This window comes from Triticum dicoccoides, chromosome 7B (assembly GCF_002162155.2).
Source record: "Triticum dicoccoides isolate Atlit2015 ecotype Zavitan chromosome 7B, WEW_v2.0, whole genome shotgun sequence".
Lineage (NCBI taxonomy): Eukaryota > Viridiplantae > Streptophyta > Magnoliopsida > Poales > Poaceae > Triticum > Triticum dicoccoides.
This window is the reverse complement of record NC_041393.1, coordinates 57,829,369-57,833,690: the sequence shown is the minus strand read 5'-3', so window position 1 is coordinate 57,833,690 and position 4,322 is coordinate 57,829,369. Positions and strand designations below refer to the sequence as shown.

The 4,322-nt window shown below is 48.2% G+C and overlaps 1 pseudogene; it reads right to left on the bottom strand.

Moving 5' to 3' along the window:
- Nucleotides 1-394: 394 nt before the first annotated feature.
- LOC119336773 overlaps nucleotides 395-4,322 on the bottom strand; it is a 7,586-nt pseudogene continuing 3,658 nt past the window's right edge.

Below are 4,322 nucleotides of genomic sequence, written 5' to 3'. Positions count from 1 at the left end.
CATGGGTCTCATATAGGGGTCTCTTCTGACTTTGAATAGGATTTAACCTTTCTCTGTGCGTGGCGCTCACCATTGTTGTCAGTTCGACTATGTGATGGGAGCTCACTCAGTTAGCGTTTCGGGATGGGGTATGAAATTTTTGGTGGAAGCCATTTATATTATATAATCCTGTGACCATTCTTTTGTTTAAAAATAGAAAAAAGGCAGTCATCTCATAAAGTTGCATAACATAAATCATTTGATGCATTGTAATTTTGGCACGACATTGACAACCTTGCATTAGCAACCGCATTAGCAACAGCTAAAATAGCAGGAGTAGGATCTTGACTACTAACACTATTCCCATATGCATGGGTGATAAATAATTAAATATCCTCGCGAGAGTATAACAACATCAATTCTTGTCTTGTTTGCAGAGCTCAAGAACCATCCTTGCGATCTTCGGCTTTGGTATCGGCTTCGTCAGGTGAAGATCCATCCCAGCTTCGATGGCCTCCCGCAGCCCTTCCTCTGTGGAATTCGCTGTCAATGCAATGATCGGGGTGCGGACGCCTTGTCGGCTTTCTTCCTCACGGATGCGCCTCGTCACCTCATAGCCATTCATCACCGGCATCTGAAACAAAAAAATCAAATTGCCAGCAACGTCAGAGATGACTAAATCATATCATCTGAAACAAATTAACCGATGCTTGGCATGGTATTGCTTGAGAAATGTACGTACCTGGCAATCCATGAGGACCACGTCATACGACAAGGCGTTGTGAAGAGCTTCTGTGAACATGGCCACAGAAACGGAGCCATCGCCTGCAATCTCCACGGTTGCTCCGAGATCGTTCAACATCTGCCCGTGGATTTTCTGCAGAAGCATGGTGTCGTCCACCAACAGCACGCGCGTCCCCTCCAGTGGCTTGCCGTCTCCAACATTGGTTGGTCCCATGGGCACCGTGGGCATGATCTCGGAAGCCGACGCAGTGGTTTGATCTGCCGCCCGCATCTCGAACTGATATGGGTGAAGGTGATCGAAAGGGGATGCCTGGAGGTCTCTCATGACCTGGAGGAGCTTGTGCAGCCGGGAGCCGTGGATGGGCTTGCGCAGCTCAAGGTCGCAGCAGCTCGCCTCTTTAAACCTCCCTAGGTCCTCGGAGGGGGTCTTCAGGTCCGTCAGGCAGACGACCCTGCACGGCGCCTGGAGCTTGGTCCTCGCCAAGCTCGCCGCCTCCTGGGCAGCCTCGTGGAGCCTCCCAGCAGAGACGTCGACGACTACGAGCAAGCTGAAGGCGTGGAGGTGCCCGGCGTGGTTGCCGCCCATGCCCCTGCTGCTCCTCAGGTGGCTGGACATCTCCTTGGAGACAAGGCAGCGATGTATGGTGTCTTCCAAGTCATCGCATCCTGCGCTGTGCAGCGACGACATAGATGGTGGCCTTGACGGCGAGGCGTTGAAGGCGGAGCACACCTCGTCGATGGTCGGGGCGAGGAGCTCGGCGCACGAGATGGGCCAGACCTTCACCCCGACGCTCTCCATCCATGTGTGCAGGATCCGGCGGGTCTCGTCGCCGTGGACAAGGAGGATGCAGTGTCGCCCTTGAAGCAGGCGGGCTCCCTGAACAGAGAAGGCGCCGCCCTCCCTTCCTCGAGAATGTCTTCAACCTCTGGACTCTCCCTGGCCTTCAGGAACACGTTGAAGCCAAAGCACGTTCCCGCTTCTCCTGACTCCTTGTCCTTGATGCTTATCTCCCCTCCCATCAGACGAACCTATATATAACAATAAAAGCAACAAACAAAATCGTAAGTAAATAAGAAATAACAGACACATGAGTGAACAATATAGTTTTCGAAGATAAAGTGTCAAGAACTATTTTAGAGTGTCAAGCGCTACAAGCAAAGTTGCATGAATTTGTCTTAAATCCAATCAAATTTCTACGCATCTGGATTAACATAGCCACCTTCATCTCAAGTCACTCTTAATTTATATATATAACCTCCAATTAATACAATTTCAGACTTTGGAGTGTGTAAATTTAGATAAAAGTTTAGGAAGTGACAATTCAAAAGCGAAAAATATACATTGATGCACTTGAGAGCAGAAAGATGAGATCACTTACAAATGATTGCACAATTCCAAGTCCGAGCCCGGTGCCACCATGCCCATCCTTCACTTGAACGTAGTTGTCAAACACAGACTCCCTCCTCTCTTCGGGTATCCCCACACCAGTGTCAACAACCTCAAAATAAAACTCAACCGAATCGGGATCAATTTTCAAGGACAAGCCGCCATTCTGCTCGGCACAATTCTCACTCCTTCCAAGCAGCCGACCGAAGACCCTAGCGGCACGACGGCGGGGCGCAAACCTCGACGGGGTGCTGATCATGGAGCCCCTTATGACGGGGCGGTTGGCCCACGCCCGGAGCATGACATGGCCTTCGTGCGTGAACTTGATGGCGTTGCCGAGAAGGTTGTCGAGGATCTGCTTGACACGCTTACAGTCACCGACGGTAGCGGTGCACCGGAGCACGGAGAAGTCGCAAGGGTCCCAGATCACCTCGACACCTCTTGACATTCCAATGACGTTCGCCAGGTCCATGGATTCCTCGAGGACATCTGCCATCCTGAACTCGACCTCTTCTAGCTGTATCTTCCCAGACTCCAACTTGCCCATGTCCAGTATCGTGTTAAGAATATCTGAAAGTAACATAGACATGTATAAATATATATGGATGATAATTAAGTCAACAGATGCTCAGCTGAAAACACATAGATGGTGTAAAGTTCATTTTTCTCGAATAATAAATTTATCGCTTATGCATAAATGAAAGGCACGATAACATGGTACATGGTGCGTAAATGCAGCGAAATATTTTCCTAACCAGAAATTTGATGATAAAACAGTATTAGAACATGGTGTGTTTACTGTCCGCTAAGATATTCATATGTGATAGCTCCATTTCAACTATCCTATATTTTAATATTTTTAGAAAAAAATAATTCTTTTTTGTAAATCAAATATTAATCCTTTACCAAACAGAGAATGATTTCTTAAATATTCTAGAAATTATAAGCAAATGTTATATTTAAAACGTAGAATTGAGCTCTTGGACACTTCTACACCTAAAATTGTAAACAAATTATTTGAGGAAACTTCGCTTTTACAATATGCAAAATTATAATGCTATGGTCAGGATCTAGTACTAAATAGTCCTATACATGGGAATGATATGTATGGATGGTAAGTAGGGCCATGGTTGTGGACTAACCGAAGAGCTTATTGGTGCCGACATCCATCTGGTTGAGGTTATAGATGAGGTTGGTCTTGCCGCGGGCCTCCGACCGGGAGATCTCGATGAGTCCGGCGACAGCAGCGAGCGAGGAGCGGATGTCGTGGCTAGCGCGGGCGAAGGCATTGCTCTTGTTCATGCTCTTGCGCTCCGTTTGCTGGAGCGCTTCCTTCTGTTGCAGTAGGTCGGCCTCCAGCACGACCTCCCGCGCCCTGACCTTCCACAACACACGTGCCATGAGGAAGCACACCACCATTGCCACTATCGTGACTGCACACACGATGCACACGACAGCCACCCCGATCCGTCGGACCTTGGTTGCCCCGCTCAACTCGCTGAGCAATAGCCAGACTCCCTGGAGAACAAGAAGAAATACAACCGTAGATAATTGTTTGTACGATGTTGCCCGATCAAATTTTTAGACATACTCCCTCTGTTCTAAAATAGATGACTCAATTTTGTACTAAAGTTAGTACAAAGTTGAGTCATCTATTTTGGAACGGATGGATACATATGTGTGCTACTGCAAAGAAGGAAACAAAATTTTCATGGAGAGGATAATCTTCAGATCTGGGATGGGAATATATTAGGCGAATCACTTCGACCGGGCCGTTGATTTGGAAACTTTTGAGCTTTTACATAACTTTTTCTTCTTGAGAAGTCGATGACATTTGCTGCGAATATCTCGCAGATAGTTGCCACCTTAATGCACGTTCTATGATGTGGTGTCATTAGTTAATTATAAGCATAAATTTAGTACTTTACGCATATATGGACGATGGCTTGTGATGGATGCTAGATGGACAGGGTGTTACCAGGTTCACGCCGGAGAGGTCGAAGCTCGTGCACGCAACTTGGTCCGACCCGACGCTGTGGATCACGATACCGGGCTTGTCAATGGCGGACGCCGTGCAGTTGCTATCGGAAAACAAGGTCTTCATCAGCTTCGCGCCGTGGCCGGGCCTCCCACGAGCCAAAGGCTTATAAACCGTCGCCGCGCCGGTGCGCTTGTCGGTGATCGCGTAGTAAGTGTCCGCGGCCGGATCGGC